The sequence below is a fragment of the Tachyglossus aculeatus genome, chromosome 1, assembly GCF_015852505.1.
Source record: "Tachyglossus aculeatus isolate mTacAcu1 chromosome 1, mTacAcu1.pri, whole genome shotgun sequence".
Taxonomy (NCBI): Eukaryota; Metazoa; Chordata; class Mammalia; order Monotremata; family Tachyglossidae; genus Tachyglossus; species Tachyglossus aculeatus.
In genome coordinates this window covers 33,700,504-33,719,976 of record NC_052066.1, presented here as the reverse complement: position 1 = coordinate 33,719,976, position 19,473 = coordinate 33,700,504, and the positions used below count along the sequence as shown (strand labels likewise).

General features: G+C 44.2%; 1 protein-coding gene across 1 annotated transcript in view; it reads left to right on the top strand.

Moving 5' to 3' along the window:
- Positions 1–5,317: 5,317 nt before the first annotated feature.
- Positions 5,318–19,473, top strand: part of SERPINI1 (serpin family I member 1) — a 97,752-nt gene continuing 83,596 nt past the window's right edge. Inside the window, exon 1 of the mRNA XM_038743516.1 lies at positions 5,318–5,418. The gene's annotated coding sequence lies outside the window, so the exon portion shown is untranslated. The remainder of the gene's footprint in view (positions 5,419–19,473) is intronic.

Here is a 19,473-nt window from a genome sequence, read left to right as displayed (position 1 = left end):
GAGAGAGACAGACAAGAGAGAGACACAGAGAGAGGAGTGGTTTCAGAGAAGCAGCGTGGCTCAGTGGCAAGAGCCCAGACTTGGGAGTCAAAGGTCATGGGTTCTAATCCCGCCTTCACTGCTTGTCAGCTGTGTGACCTTGGGCAAGTCATTTCGCTTCTCCGGGCCTCAGTTCCCTCATCTGTAAAATGGGGATGAAGACTGTGAGCCCGACGGGGGGCAACCTGATTACCTTGTATCTACCCCAGTGCTTAGAACAGTGCTTGGCACATAGTAAGTGCGTAACAACTTGTACTTCCCAAGTGCTCAGTACAGTGCTGTGCACACAGTAAGCGCTCAATAAATACGATTGAATTAATGAATGAATGAACAAATAACAGAGAAGAACAGAGAAGCAGCGTGGCTCAGTGGAAAGAGCCCGGGCTTTGGAGTCAGAGGTCATGGGTTCGAATTCCGACTCCACCACATGTCTGCTGTGTGACCTTAACTTCTCTGACCCTGTTACCTCATCTGTAAAATGGGGATTAAGACTGTGAGCCTCACGTGGGACAACCTGATCACCTTGTAACCTCCCCAGCGCTTAGAACAGTGCTTTGCACATAGTAAGCTTAATAAATGCCATTAAAAAAATACCAGCATATCATTATTATTATCATTGTTGTTATTATTATTTAGCATGCTGGCGGAGGGGGCGGGGCCTTCTAACTCACCTGGCCCATTAGAGAAGCAGCGTGGCTCAGTGGAAAGAGCCCGGGCTTGGGAGTCAGAGGTAGTGGGTTCTAATCCCGCCTCCGCCACTTTTCATTCAATCTTATTTACTGAGCACTTACGGCGTGCAGAGCACTGTATTTATCAGCTGTGTGACTTTGGAAGCAGCGTGGCTCAGTGGAAAAGAGCCCGGGCTTTGGAGTCAGAGGTCATGGGTTCAAATCCCGGCTCCGCCAACTGTCAGCTGTGTGACTTCGGGCAAGTCACTTCACTGCTCTGGGCCTCAGTTCCCTCATCTGTAAAATGGGGATTAAGACTGTGAGCCCCCCGTGGGACAACCTGATCACCGTGTAACCTCCCTAGCGCTTACAACAGTGCTTTGCACATAGTAAGCACTTAATAAATGCCATTATTATTATTATTATTATTATTATTATTATTATTATTATGGCAAGTCACTTCACTTCTCTGGGCCTCAGTTACCTCATCTGGAAAGTGGGGATGAAGACTGTGAGCTCCACGTGGGACAACCTGATTACCTGGTATCTCTGCCAGTGCTTAGAACAGTGCTTGGCACATAGTAAGTGCTTAACAAATATCATTATTATTATTATTAATGAGAGACTGGGCGGGGCTAAGAGGAAGGAGGAGGTGGGCGGGGGGGGGAACGGTAGAGGGTACAAGACTTCTAGACTGTGAGCCCGTTGTTGGGTAGGGACCGTCTCTATCTTTTGCCAAATGGTACTTCCCAAGCGCTTAGTACAGTGCTCTACACACAGTAAGCGCTCAATAAATACGATTGAATGATGCCCCCCCCTCCACACATCGGCCGAACTAGCTCTCTTCCTCCCTTCAAAGCCCTACTGAGAACTCACCTCCTCCAGGAAGCCTTCCCAGACTGAGCCCCCCTTTTCCTCTCCTCCTCCCTCTGCCCTACCCCCTTCTTCCCCTCCCCACAGCACTTGTGCATCTATATACCTATTTATTACTCTATTTTATTAATGATGTGTATGTAGCTTTAATTCTATTTATTCTGACGGCATTGACACCTGTCTACTTGTTTTGTTAATAATAATAACAATGACGGTATTTGTTAAGCGCCTACTATGTGGCAAGCACTGTTTTAAGCGCTGGCGGAGGGATACAAGGTGATCAGGTTGTTCCACTTGGGGCTCACAGTCTTCACCCCCATTTTACCGATGAGGTCACTGAGGCCCAGAGAAGCGAAGAGAGTTGCCCAAAGTCACACAGCAGACAAGTGGCGGAGCCGGGATTAGAACCCACAACCTCCGACTCCCAAGCTCAGGCTCTTTCCACTGAGCCATGCAGCTTCTCTGAATGAATGGATGGATGGATGGATGGATGCGTGGATGGATGGATGGATGGATGGATGTCTCCCCCTTCTAGACTGTGAGCCTGTGGTTGGGTAGGGACCATCTCTATATGTTGCCGATTTGTACTTCCCAAGCGCTTAGTCCAGTGGTCTGCACACAGTAAGTGCTCAATAAATATGAGTGAATGAATGGATGGATGAATGAATGACTGAATGAACGAATGAATGAACGAATGGCTGAACGAATTCATTCATTCAATTCAGTCAATCGTATTTATTGAGCGCTTACTGTGTGCAGAGCACTGTACTAAGCGCTTGGGAAGTACAAGTTGGCAACATATGGAGACGGTCCCTACCCAATAGTGGGCTCACAGTCTAGAAGGGGGACACAGAGAACAAAACAAAACAGATTAACAAAATAAAGTGAATAGAATAGTATGTACAAATAAAATAAATAAATAAAGAGTAATAAATACATACAAACGTATATACATATATACAGGTGCTGTGGGGAGGTAAGGCAAGAGGGATGGAGAGGGGGAGGAGGGGGAGAGGAAGGAGGGGGCTCAGTCTGGGAAGGCCTCCTGGAGGAGGTGAGCTCTCAGTAGGGCCTTGAAGGGAGGAAGAGAGCTAGCTTGGCCGATGGGCAGAGGGAGGCCATTCCAGGCCCGGGGGAGGACGTGGGCCGGGGGACGATGGCGGGACAGGCGAAAACGAGGCACAGTGAGGAGATTAGCGGCAGAGGAGCGGAGGGTGCGGGCTGGGCTGGAGAAGGAGAGAAGGGAGGTGAGGTAGGAGGGGGTGAGGTGATGGACAGCCTTGAAGCCGAGGGTGAGAAATTTCTGCCTGATGCATAGGTTGATTGGTAGCCACTGGAGATTTTTGAGGAGGGGAGTAACATGACCAGAGCGTTTCTGGACAAAGACAATCAGGGCAGTGGCGTGAAGTATGGATTGAAGTGGGGAGAGACACAAGGATGGGAGATTGGGGAGGAGGCTGATGCAGTCGTCCAGACGGGATAAGATGAGAGCTTGAATGAGCAGGGTAGCGGTTGGGATGGAGAGGAAAGGGCGGATCTTGGCAATGTTGCGGAGCTGAGACTGGCAGGTTTTGGTTACGGCTTGGATGTGAGGGGTGAACGAGAGTGGAGTCGAGGATGGCACCAAGATTGCGGGCTTGTGAGACGGGAAGGATGGTAGTGCCGTCAACAGAGATGGGAAAGTCAGGGAGAGGGCAGGGTTTGGGAGGGAAGACAAGGAGTTCAGTCTTGGACATGGATGATGTCTATGAATGGATGGATGAATGAATGAATGGATGGATGGATGGATGGATGGATGGATGGATGGATTAATGAATGAATGAGTGAACGAATGAATGAACGAATTGATGGACGGATGGATGAATGAATGAACGAATGGATGAATGGACTAATGAATGGGTGGATGGATTAATGAATGAATGAATGAACGAATAGATGGACGGATGGATGAATGAATGAATGAACGAATGGGTGGATGGATGAATGAATGAATGAACGAATGAATGAACCAATGTGGCTCAGTGGAAAGAGCCCGGGCTTTGGAGTCAGAGGTCATGGGTTCAAATCCCGGCTCCGCCAATTGTCAGCTGTGTGACTTTAGGCAAGTCACTTGACTTCTCTGGGCTTCAGTTCCCTCATCTGTAAAATGGAGAGGAAGACTGTGAGCCCCCCGTGGGACAACCTAATCACCTTGTAACCTCCCCAGCGCTTAGAACAGTGCTTTGCACAGAGTAAGTGCTTACTAAATGCTATGATTACTATTATTATGGATGAATGAACGAATGAACGAACGAATTCATTCATTCATTCAATCGTATTTATTGAACGCTTACTGTGTGCAGAGCACTGTACTAAGCGCTTGGGAACTACAAGTTGGCAACATATAGAGACGGTCCCTACCCAATAATGGGCTCACGGTCTAGAAGGGGGAGACAGAGAACAAAACAAAACATATTAACAAAATAAAATAAATAGAATAAACATGTACAAATAAAATAGAGTAATAAATCCATACAAACATATATGCAGGTGCTGTGGGGAGGGGAAGGAGGTAAGGGAGGGAGGAGGGGGAAAGGAAGGAGGGCCTTTCCAGACTGAGCCCCTTCCTTCCTCTCCCCCTCGTCCCCCTCTCCATCCCCCCATCTTACCTCCTTCCCTTCCCCACAGCACCTGTATATATGTATATATGTTTGTGCATATTTATTACTCTATTTATTTATTTATTTATTTATTTAACTTGTACATATCTATTCTATTTATTTTATTTTGTTAGTACGTTTGGTTTTGTTCTCTGTCTCCCCCTTTTAGACTGCGAGCCCACTGTCGGGTAGGGACTGTCTCTAGATGTTGCCAACTTGTACTTCCCAAGTGCTTAGTACAGTGCTCTGCACACAGTAAGCGCTCAATAAATACGAATGATGATGATGAAGGAGGGGGGCTCAGTCTGGGAAGGCCTCCTGGAGGAGGTGAGCTCTCAGTAGGGCCTTGAAGGGAGGAATCAATCAATCAATCAATCAATCATATTTATTGCGCTCAATAAATACGATTGATGATGATGATGATGATTGAGCACTTACTATGTGCAGAGCACTGTACTAAGCGCTTGGGAAGTACAAATTGGCAACATATAGAGACAGTCCCTACCAAGAGAGTGGATGGATGGATGGATGGATGGATGGACGGATGGATGGATGGATGAGAGCGAGGCGGCAGGGGCCTGGGCCGGGAGAGGAAGAAGTGGTCCAGCAGGAATTGTCCGGAGCCTCGGGAAGGCGGTGGGAGCGGGAGAGGCCGGGAAAAAAGGAAAAAACAAATACAAAGCAGCGGCAAAAAGGTGGGCGGCTGGGGGCCCACTCTTTTAGACTGTGAGCCCACTGTTGGGTAGGGACTGTCTCTATATGTTGCCAGTTTGTACTTCCCAAGCGCTTAGTACAGTGCTCTGCACATAGTAAGCGCTCAATAAATACGATTGATGATGATGATGGGGGCCAAACGGGGGGAGCTGCAGCAGGAGGAGGAGAAAGAGAAAGAGGAGGAGGAGGAGGAGAAAGAGGAGGAGAAGGAGGAGGAGGAGAAAGAGCAGGAGGAGGAGGAGGAGGAGAAAGAGGAGGAGGAGAAAGAGGAGGAGGAGAAAGAGGAGGAGGAGGAGGAGGAGGAGGAGGAGGAGGAGGAGGAGGAGGAGGAGCAGCGGCTGCAAAACCAGCTCCATTGGCCAGCGGGAGCGGGAGAAAGAGGAGGAGGAGGAGGAGGAGCTTGGAGCAGCAGCAGTAGCCAGAGCAGAAAGCTCAGCAGCCGCCGGAGTGCCAGCCACAGTCCACAGCAGCAGCCGGGCTGGAAGGTAAGCAGCTCCCACCACACCCCCTCTATTCATCCCTTTAATCCGATCGCCTTCCCAGACTGAGCCCCTTCCTTCCTCTCCCCCTCGTCCCCCTCTCCATCCCCCCCATCTTACCTCCTTCCCTTCCCCACAGCACCTGTATATATGGATATATGTTTGTACATATTTATTACTCTATTTATTTTACTTGTACATATCTATTCTATTTTATTTTGTTAGGATGTTTGGTTTTGTTCTCTGTCTCCCCCTTTTAGACTGTGAGCCCACTGTTGGGTAGGGACTGTCTCTATATGTTGCCAATTTGGACTTCCCAAGCGCTTACTCCAGTGCTCTGCACATAGTGAGCGCTCAATAAATGCGATTGATTGATTCATTGATTGCTAGTATATATATATATATTATATATGTATATACTTATTTATTTTACTTGTACATATCTATTCTATTTATTTTATTTTGTTAGGATGTTTGGTTTTGTTCTCTGTCTCCCCCTTTTAGACTGTGAGCCCACTGTTGGGTAGGGACTGTCTCTATATGTTGCCAATTTGGACTTCCCAAGCGCTTACTCCAGTGCTCTGCACATAGTGAGCGCTCAATAAATGCGATTGATTGATTCATTGATTGCTAGTATATATATATTTTATATATGTATATATTTATTTATTTTACTTGTACATATCTATTCTATTTATTTTATTTTGTTAGGATGTTTGGTTTTGTTCTCCGTCTCCCCCCTTTTAGACTGTGAGCCCACTGTTGGGTAGGGACTGTCTCTATATGTTGCCAATTTGGACTTCCCAAGCACTTAGTCCAGTGCTCTGCACATAGTAAGCGCTCAATAAATACGATTGATGATGATTTATTAAGCGCTTACTGTGTGCGGAGCACTGTACTAAGCGCTTGGGAAGTCCCAGTTGGCAACATCAAGAGACGGCCCCTGCCCAACAGTGGGCTCACAGTGGAGAAGCCCACCTGCCAAACCCAGCCTGCTCATGCTGCAGGCTCCTTTGCCCAAAGTGGGGAGCGGCCTCACTTTCCTTCCAACCGATGGAAACCCGTTTCATTCTCACTTTTGGCACCTCTCCATTCATTCAATCGTATGTATTGGGCGCTCACTGTGTGCAGAGCACTGGACTAAGCGCTTGGAAAGTACCATTCGACCACGGGCTCACACCCTGGAAGCGGGGAGATCTGTCCCCCTTTGAAGGAGGAGGTTTATTCAGTCCTATTTATGGAGCGCTTACTCCGACTGAGCGTTTCTGCCTTTGGAGAAACCAATCAATCAATCAATCAATCGCATTTATTGAGTGCTTACTAAGCGCTTGGAAAGTATCATCCGACAACGGGCTCACACTCTAGAAGGAGGGACATTTGTCCCCCTTGGCAGTAGGAGGTTTTTTCAGTCCTATTTATCTTCTAGACTGTGAGCCCACTGTTGGGTAGGGCCCGTCTCTATATGTTGCCAACTTGGACTGTCCCAAGCGCTTAGTACAGTGCCCTGCACACAGTAAGCGCTCAATAAATACGATTGATTGACTGCTTGATTGATTGATGGAGCACTTACTCCATGCGAAGCACCGGACTGCGCGTTTCTGCCTTTGGAGAAACCACCTCGCTGAAACCCAGCCCTTGTGTGGGTTAGTTTAGAACAATAAAAATGACCCGCCTTAATCGTTTTCATTCATTCAGTCGTATTTATTGAGCGCTTACTGTGTGCAGAACACTGTACTAAGCGCTTGGGAAGTCCAAGTTGGCAACATATAGAGACGGTCCCTACCCAACAATGGGCTCACAGTCTTTTCCAAACGTTTGGGAAACTGATTTCGGACTGTAGGAGTTGGGGCTGTGTTGGGGTAAATTTAGTCCGGATGTGGGGTTTTGATTTAGGTTCGTCTTAGAACTTTTAAGATACATAAGGTGCTTATGATAATGGTATTTGTTAAGCGCTTACTATGTGCCGAGCACTGCTCTAAGCGCTTATGATAGTCACTGATGTTAATGCAAGTGTGTGTATTTTGTTTTATTACATTCGGTCTGGTTCTATCTTTCAGGCGTTGATGAAGGTTCATTCCCTTTTCTGTTCTTAAGCTATCCTCTCCCCTATGTTGCCTAAGATTTGAGGCATCTGTGTTAGAGAGACAAATGCAAATGATTGATGTTATAAGCCTAAAATCCCCCCAACACACACAAAAATAAAGATGCTAAAAGGAGAAATTTTTGCAGGTCCCTCCTCTTGATTCTATCAGGTGGAAACCCAGATAATAATGATAATGGTGGCATTTATTAAGCATTTACTATGTGCAAAGCACTGTTCTAAGCGCTGGATCTGAGGCTACCATCCTCCAGTGCCACACCTGGTTGTATAGCTTTTCGTTTATAATATTTTCAAGTGCATCTCAGCCGTGAGAGGAAAGCAGCTCTATCAGTAATGAGAAGTCTTTTAAAGTTACAGATAGAATATGAGGGAATATGTTAACTGTAATCGATGTAGGAATCATTTTATGAATCAGAAACTTGGAAGGAATTATAGTTATGTAGGCTTTGAAGTTGTGAATAATGATAAAATGCTGGATGTTCCTTAGCCTTTCACCTTGTTCCGATTCTTCCCGTTAAGCAGTTGAACAATCTGTGGCACGTATGTAATCGGTCTTCGTATGACACATAAGAATAAAGATCCTTCATTCCCCAGTTTCTCCGGCCGTTAAATCAGGAGATTGTGCATTACGTGGAAAAGATACCATTTGATTCTCTCAGCGTTTGTCACAAAGCGTGTGGTGTTAATTAAAATGACATATTACCCCCGTCTTCCATCTAAATCGTGTTTACCGTGGCAGAATCGTATGCTATGCCGTACGTTCGGCTACCTAAGGACAGGCCGTACTGGACACAATGAAATGTATACATTATTCATGATACTCTTCTTTCTCAACTCTTTCTCATCTACGACTTCTTGGTTTTGTGGGTGAGTGTGTAAAGGCATTCCCTTTTTGTAATAAAGCGAGGAAGCCGGGTTGAGAGTCGTACTCTTTTGAAATGTGATGCTCGGCTCTAGTGGCTGTTTGACAGCTGAAACGACATAACTATGGCTCAGCTTTGTGTCCTCTATATTGATGGAAACTATAAAGGGACAAGTCAAAGGAGAAAGCTGCATTCAGATGGTCACGGAAGAGATCAGGTAAGTGCTAGATTACAACAAGCCTTTTATTTTTTGGCACCATTTTCTCCCAGAGAGTGAAGAAACAGTGGCAACTGTTCCAAGTTGGTATTCCTTAGGTGAGATCCCTCCATGCTTAAGTCCACATTCCATCATTTTTGTGTGTCTCTCAGGGGAAAATGATGGGAATAGGAAGCAGGGTGTGGTGAGGTTCCCAAAACACTTGAGGAAGCCAGGTATCCTGAGTCAGTATCTTGGAGTCCTTCTCTTTGGCTGCATCCCTGACTCATTTTGAGAATATGACCAACTCATTTCATCTCCTGGTGTTTTGGTTTAGCCATTTCTTATCCCTGGAATAACAATACTGGCTCCCAGGTGCTTTGATATCCACTGATGAAAGATTCAATCTTAATGTGTGAAGGCTTCCCAAGTATTTGAATCGTGATCATCTGATAACAGTAAATTGTAGGAAGTAAAGGTAAATTGCAAAAGCAATCCTGGGACTCTCTACAGTGTACAGCTTTTTTAAAAAATTTTCAATTCCTTGGGCTTTTGGAAAGACTAAAGTCAGGAATAAGTGGAAAATGTAGAAGTTCTATGATTTTTTTTTAAGCTTCTAGACTTCAGAAATTTCCTCACTGTGTCAGTAATAAGTATTTGTGCCAAAAGAAAAAAAATGTGTGCTCCGCATAGTGGAAAATATTTTTACACAGGCTTGAAGGGAGATAGGATTATAGTAGCAACACACGGTTTTAATGTTTGTTTTTTTAATTTTTAATTCATTTTCAAATGAAATTTCAAATTGACTAATTGTCTGGTCAGGAGAGGGGGTATATACTACTGATGGTGGGGAAACTAATCTAAAAGAGTTTCTGGTATAATTTTATGTCATCTAGGATGAAATCAGATCAGTTTTTCCTTGATTTCAGTAGTATGAATATACACATTGTTTAGAAAAAAATCAAGAACCATATGCAGAATGTCCTTTTTTTTTACTTAGTTATTTGAAATACTTCCTGGCAATCCTACTGGCATTTCTCTAAATAGAAGATTCTTAGTCAACCCCATGCTTTTAGAGACTCTCAGTCCTATTCTTCAATTTTTGAATAAAATTATGTTAAACGTGAAGCTTTTCTCATTGGTATTACACTTTCGCAGGAAAAGCCATCTTTTTGCACATTTAATTTGGGCAAAAAATCCATTGTTTCCAAATGATATCAGAAAAATGGATCCTGAAACTGCATCCATTTCCCAAGGAAATGACACTGTAACTTTTCCTTACTCCTTTAAAGCCTGCATACATTAACCACCATGTCCTTCCTCTCTAATCATCATTAGTTTCTGGATAATTTTCTCCCTGAGGAATCAGCTTTCCTACAGTGATATTCTATTTGGAAGGAATGTTGACATGAAAAGTGTCAGCCCCTTGTTTAAATATGTCTCTGTTCTATAGCAAAAAGTAAAAGTTGATGTATCCTCTCATGCAGTGCTCTTCAATAATTGTTTGAACATCTAGGACCCACAATTAGCCAGTCAGTACAGGAGTCGTTATAAAATTGGAAAAGTTGGTGAATCTCATCCTTGGCTGGAGGAATGAAGGATCTGAAGCAAGAGACAAAAGGTTATCAGTAGTAGATAACCTGGAGAGGACCCTAGCTCATATGGGAATCAGAAGACAAAAGAGAATCAGTGAAGAAGCTAGAGAGGAAAAATGGCTTGGCCTGAATTTTAAAAGGAACTCTCCCCTGCTTTTTTCCCAGCAATAGTAAAAAAATCAAGGATAATGATGATAACAATAATAATAAAGGCATTTGTTAGGCACTTACTATGTGCAAAGCACTGTTCTCAGCGCTCGTGGTGGGGGGAATACAAGGTGATCAGGTTGTCCCACGTGGGGCTCACAGTCTTAATCCCCATTTTACAGATGAGGGAACTGAGGCCCAGAGAAGTTAAGTGACTTGCCCAAAGTCACACGGCCGACAAGTGGCAGAGCCGGGATTAGAACTCACGACCTCTGGCTCCCAAGCCCCTGCTCTTTCCACTGAGCCACTCTGCTTCTCTAATGATGTAGGTGACTGGTTCAAAAATCAATTCAATCAATGGTATTTATTGACCATTTGCTGTGTGCGGAGCACAGTACTAAGCGCTTGGAAGAGTACAATGCAACAGAACTGTGCTCCGCACACAGTCACTTTGTACCTTGCCTTTGCACACAGTAAACGCTCAAAGTTCCTTGTCCTAAATGACCTTACACTTTAAAGGATGGTCAATGAATTAGTAATTTTGATAACTAAAAATAATAAAAAGGAATTGTTGGAAAGGTAGGTTTCACAGGATTTGACTTTGAGGGCAGGAGATCTTCAAAAAATAATTTTTAAGATCAAGTATTTATTGAGCACTTACCATAAGCAGGGTTCTGTATTAAGGCTTGAGAGAATACAGTTCAGTAGAGTTGCTAGACACAATTCATGTCCTCAAAGAATTTATAGTTTGAGAGTTGGGAAAGGAGTTTCTTCACCATTAATCATAACTTCACACCTTGGCTGTGCATACAGCTCAACAAATATGCTTGAATTGAATAATGCTGATTTAATTTAGTTAAGAACTTTTTTGGGGCATTAATCTTTCTTGTAATTTAATTTTATTTATCTCTTGAATGAGTAATTTAAAATTTAATGTCACTTTCAAAAATGTTTGCACTTGGTTAATTTCTGACTTTCTGGAATCTTCCTGGAAGAATAGATTTTTGTTTGGCTATAAGAATAAAGATTTGAAACCAACTTTTTTTTTTTACCTGGAGGGCTGGAAGTAATATCTTTAAACCTCAGATTTGCTCTGGATTTGATTCTCATTAAAGCTTATGAAAAATCACAGCAGTGTGGTGTAAGTCAATTTAAACTCTTACCAGTACACGTATTTGGCTGTATTTCCAAATCTGAGGCAAGGCAAGATTGGCTGGGGTGCTCTCCTCTTCCTCTTTCCCCTCCTCCCAACTACAGCAACCAAAAAACCCAAAATCAAAGATACTTCAGCTCGAGGAGCCCACACCAGAGCTTCCTCAGTAGAGGGATGAGGAGAAGGTATCTCTCAAATCCCTTTGGAAATCCCATCTGCTTCTGTTAGAGAAGAAGTCCTATCCTCCCAACGACCACTTCAGTCACACAATTAATGGCATTTATTGAACACTTATTGTGTATAGAGCAATGCAATAAATGCTTGGGAAAGTACAATTTCACAGAGTTGGTAATAATAATAATGATGATATTTGTTAAGCGCTTACTATGTGCAAAGTACCGTTCTAAGCGCTGGGGGATACAGGGTGATGAGGTCCCACGTGGGGCTCACAGTCTTAATCCCCATTTTACAGATGAGGTAACTGAGGCCCAGAGACATTAAGTGACTTGTCCAAGGTCACACAGCTGAGAAGTGGCGGAGCCGGAATTCGAACCCATGACCTCCGACTCCGAAGCCTGGGCTCTTTCCACTGAGCCACGCTGCTTAGACACGATGCCTGCCCGCAAGGTGCTTATAATCACCAGAGGACCTTGCAATCTTCTTCTGCAGGTTTGCACTCACAACCACGTACATAATACTAATAATATTTAAGCACTTAAAGTGGGCCAAAAACTGTCCTCCGAAGCGCTGGGGTAGAGACCAAATAATCAGGTTGGGTACCATCCCTGTTACTCATTGGGATCAATTTTGCACATGTAGATACACACAATCTTCCTCCCTTAAAAGCCCAACTGAGAGCTCACCTCCTCCAGGAGGCCTTCCCAGGCTGAGCCCCCTTTTTCCTCTCCTCCTCCCCAACCCCCTGCCCTACCTTCTTCCCCTCCCCACAGCACTTGTATATATTTGTACAGATTTATTACTCTATTTTACCTGTACATAATTATTATTCTATTTTGTTAATGATGTGCCTATAGCTATAATTCTATTTATTCTGACAGTTTTGACACCTGTCTACATATTTTGTTTTGTTCATTCATTCAATCATATTTATTGAGCACTTACTGTGTGCAGAGCACTGTACTAAGCGCTTGGGAAGTACAAGTCAACTAGCTCCCCCTTCTAAACTGTGAGCCCACTGTTGGGTAGGGACCGTCTCTATATGTTGCCGACTTGTACTTCCCAAGAGCTTAGTACAGTGCTCTGCTCACAGTAAGCGCTCAATAAATACAATTGAATCCAAGTCCTTGTTTATTTACCCAATCATATTTCCAGCCCTTTATCCCTTATATTTGTAATTATTTCGTCGGTCTCCCCTGTTACTTCTTAAGCCCCTTGAATACAGGGATAGTTTTTTTGCTGTTGTTGTTGTTGTTGGGGTTTTTTGCCTTCATTGTAACCTTCCAAGTATTCTGCACCCAGTAAGTGCTCAATAATTGCTACTGATTTATTGGATGATTTTCCCCTTCAGTGATGGCCAGAGAACCCCGAGGAGGGTACTGGAATGGGCGAGGGAGTTCTGGGGAGTTAGAGAAAAATGTGGGCAGAGGGCGGAGACAATCTGGTTCTACGATCATCATTCATTCAATCGTATTTATTGAGCGCTTACTGTGTGCAGAGCACTGTATTAAGCGCTTGGGAAGTACAAGTTGGCAACATATAGAGACAGTCCCTACCCAACAGTGGGCTCACAGTCTAGAAGGGGGAGACAGAGAACAAAACCAAACATATTAACAAAATAAAATAAATAGAATAAACATGTACGAATAAATATTGGGATCACAGTCGGTCTTGGGACTTATGTTTTGTCTGCCCATTCACAGCACTTGTGTACAGCTGGATCTTGCTTTTGTGAATATTTATGTCCTCCACCCCCAACACACACATACAGACAGGAGTCAGAGGTCATGGGTTCAAATCCCGGCTCTGCCAATTGTCAGCTGTGTGACTCTGGGCAAGTCACTTCACTTCTCTGTGCCTCACTTACCTCATCTGTAAAATGGGGATTAAGATTGTGAGCCCCCCGTGGGACAACCTGATCACCTTGTAACCTCCCCAGTGCTTAGAACAGTGCTTTGCCTATAGTAAATGCTTAATAAATGCCATCATTATTATTATTATTATTATGAGCAGCAGCGTGGTGTAGAGGATAGAGCACGGGCTTGGGAATCAGAAGGTCATGGGTTCTAATCCTGGTTCCACCAAATGTCTGCTGTGTGACCTTAGGCAAGTCATTTCCTTAGGCCAGTCATTGTATGAATGTATTACTCTATTCATTTATTTATTTTATTTGTGCATATTTATTCTATTTATTTTATTTTGTTAGTATGTTTGGTTTGGTTCTCTGTCTCCCCCTTCTAGACTGTGAGCCCACTGTTGGGTAGGGACTGTCTCTATATGTTGCCAACTTGTACTTCCCAAGCGCTTAGTACAGTGCTCTGCACACAGTAAGTGCTCAATAAATATGATTAAATGAAGGAATGAATTTCACTTCTCTGTGCCTCCAGTACCTCATTTGTAAAATGGGGACCGAGACTGTGAGCCTCATGTGATACAAGGGACTGTGTCCAACCCGATTTGCTTGTATCCATCCCAGTGCTTAGTACAGTTCCCCGGCACATAGTAAGCGCTTAACAAATACAGTCATTATTATTGGTATTATTAACAGGAGCAACATTGCTTAGTGGAAAGAGCATGGGGCTGGGAGTCAGAGGACCTGGATTCTAATCCTGACTCTATCACTTGCCTGCTGTGTGACCATGGGCAAATCACAACTATTCTGTGTCTTATTTTCCTCATCTGTAAAATGGGGATTCGATACTTGTATATATTTATACCTGTATATATGTATATATGTTTGTACATATTTATTACTCTATTTATTTATTTATTTTACTTGTACATATCTATTCTATTTATTTTATTTTGTTAGTATGTTTGGTTTTGTTCTCTGTCTCCCCCTTTTAGACTGTGAGCCCACTGTTGGGTAGGGACTGTCTCTATATGTTGCCAACTTGTACTTCCCAAGCGCTTAGTACAGTGCTCTGCACACAGTAAGCGCTCAATAAATACGATTGATGATGATGATGATGATACTTGCTGTTCCTTCTTGGACTGCTAGCTCCATGCGGGATAGGAACTGTGCCCAGCCTGATTAATTTGTATTTCCCCTAGTATAAGGGGAAATACAATACATTAATAATAATGACATTTATTAAGTGCTTACTATGTGCGAAGCACCGTTCTAAGCGCTGGGGAGGTTACAAGGTGATCAGGTTGTCCCACAAGGGGCTCACAGTCTTCGCCCCCATTTTACAGATGAGGGAACTGAGGCCCAGAGAAGTGAAGTGACTTGCCCAAAGTCGCACAGCTGACAAGTGGCAGAGGCAGGATTTGAACCCATGACCTCTGACTCCAAAGCCCGGGCTCTTTCCACTGAGCCACGCTGCTTCGCTAATTAGTAATTAGAGAAGTGCTTGGCACATAGTTAAGTACCTACTAAATACCATAATTATTGGTACTAAGCTTCTTGTGGCAGTGAAAGTGTCTTGTTCTCCGTGGTGCTTTAGAAGTAGCTGTATATATGTATATATATATGTATATCCTGTATATCTGTATATATGTTTATACATACTTATGACTCTATTTATTTTACCTGTACATATCTATTCTATTTATTTTATTTTGTTAGTATGTTTGGTTTTGTTCTCTGTCTCCCCCGTTTAGACTGTGAGCTCACTGTTGGGTAGGGACTGTCTCTATATGTTGCCAACTTGTACTTCCCAAGCTCTTAGTACAGTGCTCTGCACACAGTAAGCGCTCAATAAATACGATTGATTGATTGATTGGAGGTACTTGGAATTACTGAGTACCCACTGAATGCAACACACTGTACTAATCCAGTGCTTAGAACAGTGCTTTGCACATAGTAAGCGCTTAACAAATGCCATCATTATTACTACGCCTACTAAGACTATACCCGCCCCTGAACTGTAAACTCGTTGTGAGTAGGGAATGTTATTAATCGTCGTACTCTCCCAAGCGCTTAGTACAGTTCTCTGCACACAGTAAGCCCTCAAATATGATTGACTGGCTGACTGTCATGGGTTCGAATCCCTGCTCAGCCACTTGTCAGCTGTGTGACCTTGGGCAAGCCACTTAACTTCTCTATGCCTCAGTTACCTCATCTGTAAAATGGGGATTAAGACTGTGAGCCCCAAATGGGACAAACTGATCACCTTGTATCCTTCCCAGCGCTTAGAACAGTGCTTTGCACATAGTAAGCACTTACCAAATACCAACATTATTATTATAATAATAATAATTATTATTAATAATAATAATAATGATGGCATTTATTAAGCGCTTAATCCCACCTCTGCCACTTGTCAGCTGTGTGACTTTGGGCAAGTCGCTTCACTTCTCTGTGTCTCAGTTCCCTCATCTGTAAAATGGGGATGAAGACTGTGAGCGCCTCGTGGAACAATCCTGGTTGCTTTGTATCCATCCCAGTACTTAGAACAGTGCTTGGCACACAGTAAGTGCTTAACAAATACCAGAATTATTATTATAATCCTTATTGGTGGTCCACCCACAGAAGTGAGTAAATGCTACGTGAGGACATTTGTGTGTAACGCTTGAGTGCTCCGGGTGGCAACTGACTAATTAAATGCCACACGATGCGGCGTTTTCCTTCGGATTATGGAGCCACATCAGGAGGCCACCAATTTTCAGGTTCCATTCACAGCGATCTTTATTAGGCCCCATGGGGATCCTGCTACTGGTTGGACATGATGGGAGGGGACAGTACCACAGTGGAGATGGCTGCCGAGACAGAGGAGGAGTCTGTTGAGCCGCAGCAATGCAATGACTACTTCTGGGGGGTTTCTGGCCTGGCCACCATCGTGTGACTGTCTCTATATGTTGCCAACTTGTACTTCCCAAGCGCTTAGTACAGTGCTCTGCACACAGTAAGCGCTCAATAAATACGATTGATTGATTGATGTGACACTTAGCAGCCCCTCCATGGTGGTGCTGTGGGAGCCTTCCTGTCCCTGAAGCTGTCAGTAGACTCCCACCCCTCACACAGCCTCCTTGTGTTCCCGGTGAATCGCAACAAACTTCTCATGCCAGATTATAGCCCTGGTAGTGGCTTCGGCAGTCCCTTCCCCCAACTTTTCCATCACTGTAGACAACACCATCCTTCTCCCTGTCTCAAGCTCACAACCTTGGCATTATCCTCGATTCATTCCCCTAACCTTCAATCCTGTTACCAAATCCTGTCAGTTCTACCTTTGCACTAGAATCCTAGGAATGCCCTCCCTCCGCACAATCGATCAATCAATCAATCGGATTTATTGAGTGCTTACTGTGTGCAGAGCACTGTAAAAAGCGCTTAAACTGTAAACTGGAATGCCCTCCCTCCACACGTCCACCAAGCTAGCTCTCTTCCTCCCTTCAAAGCCCTACTGAGAGCTCACCTCCTCCAAGAGGCCTTCCCAGACTGAGCCCCCTTTTTCCTCTCCTCCTCCCCATCCCCCCGCCCTACCTCCTTCCCCTCCCCATGATGCCTGTATATATGTTTGTAATAATAATAATAATGGCGTTTATTAAGCGCTTACTATGTGCAAAGCACTGTTCTAAGCGCTGGGGAGGTTACAAGGTGATCAGGTTGTCCCGCGGGGGGCTCACAGTCTTCATCCCCATTTTACAGATGAGGTAACTGAGGCCCAGAGAAGTGAAGTAACTTGCCCAAAGTCACACAGCTGACAAGTGGCGGAGCCGGGATTTGAACCCATGACCTCTGACTCCAAAGCCCGGGATCCTTCCACTGAGCCACACTGCTTCACTAAACACTGTTCTAGGTTCTGGGGAGGTTACAAGATGATCAGGTTGTCCCATGGGGGGCTCACATTCTTAAATCCCATTTTACAGATGAGGTAACTGAGGCACAGAGAAGTTAAGTGACTTGCCCAGAGTCACACAACTGACAGCTGGAAGAGCTGGGATTAGAACCCATGACCTCTGACTCCAAAGCCCATGCTCTTTCCACTTGAGCCATGCTGCTGTTTGTACAGATTTATCACTCTATTTTACTTGTACATATTTACTATTCTATTTATTTTGTTAATGATGTGCATTTAGCTTTAATTCTGTTTGTTCTGATGACATCTGTCAACATGTTTTGTTTTGTTGTCTGTCTCCCCCTTCTAGACTGTGAGCCTGTTGTTGGGTAGGGACCGTCTCTATATGTTGCCAACTTGTACTTCCCAAGCGCTTAGTACAGTGCTCTGCACACAGTAAGCGCTCCATAAATATGATTGAGTTGAATGAATCCACTCTTACTTTCCATCCAAACAGTTACTAAACTGATCCAAGCATTTTCGTGTCCTGTCGTGACTACTGTCAGCTTCCTCGCTGACCTCCCTGCCTTCTGTCTTCCCACTCCAGTCCATACTTCACGCTGCTGCCTTGATCGTTTTTCTTAAAAAAAAGTTTGGTCCATATCTCCCCCCTCCTCAAGAACCTCCAGTGGTTGTCCACCCACCTCTGTATCCAACAGAAGCTCCTTATCAACAGCTTTAAGGCACTCAATCAATCAATCAATCAATCAATCGTATTTATTGAGCGCTGACTGTGTGCAGAGCACTGTACTAAGCGCTTGGGAAGTCGAAGTTGGCAACATATAGAGACAGTCCCTACCCAACAGTGGGCTCACAGTCTAAAAGGGGGAGACAGAGAACAAAACCAAGCATACTAACAAAATAAAATAAATAGAATAGATATGTACAAGTACAATAAATAAATAAATAAATAGAGTAATAATAAATAAATAGAGCTCTACCACTCAGAGAGAGGCAGTGTGGCCCAGTGGATAGAGCAGAGAAGCAGCGTGGCTCAGTGGGAAAGAGCACGGGCTTTGGAGTCAGAGGTCATGGGTTCAAATCCTGGCTCCGCCACTTGTCAACTGTGTGACTTTGGGCAAGTCACTTCACTTCTCTGGGCCTCAGTTCCCTCATCTGTAAAACGGGGGAGAAGACTGTGAGCCCCACGTGGGACTTTGTATCCCCCCCAGCGCTTAGAACAGTGCTCTGCACATAGTAAGCACTTAATAAATATCATCATCATCATCATCATTGGAAAGACCTGGGTTCCAATTTCGGGGTCCGTCACTTTTCTGCTGGGTGACGTTGGGCAAATCACTTCTCTTCTCTGTGCCTGTTACCTCATCTGTAAAATGGAGATTAAGACTCTGAACTCCATATTCATTCATTCAGTCGTATTTATTGAGCGCTTACTGTGTGCAGAGCACTGTACTAAGCGCTTGGGAAGTACAAGTTGGCAACATATAGAGACGGTCCTTACCCAACAACGGGCTCACAGTCTAGAAGGGGGAGACAGACAACAAAACAAAGCATGTGGACAGGTGTCAAGTCGTCAGAACAAATAGAATTAAAGCTAAATGCACATCATTAACAAAATAAATAGAATAGTAAATATGTACAACTAAATAGAGTAATAAGTCTGTACAAACATATATATACAGGTGCTGTGGGGAGGGGAAGGAGGTAGGGCAGGGGGGATGGGGAGGAGGAGAGGAAAAAGGGGGCTCAGTCTAGGAAGGCCTCTTGGAGGAGGGGAGCTCTCAGTAGGGCTTTGAAGGAACAGGGACTGTATCCAACCTGATCAGCTTGTATCTACCTCAGTGCTTGACACATAATAAGTGCCTAACAAATACCATTATTATTATTATTACCACCTTTCCCTGCTGAGCCTGCTCACTTGCCTCCTTTAATGCCAATTTACTCACTGTACTTCATTCTCAGCGTGGCTCAGTGGAAAGAGCACAGACTTTGGAGTCGGAGGTCATGGGTTCAAATCCCGGCTCTGCCAATTGTCAGCTGTGTGACCTTGGGCAAGTCACTTCACTTCTCTGGGCCTCAGTTATC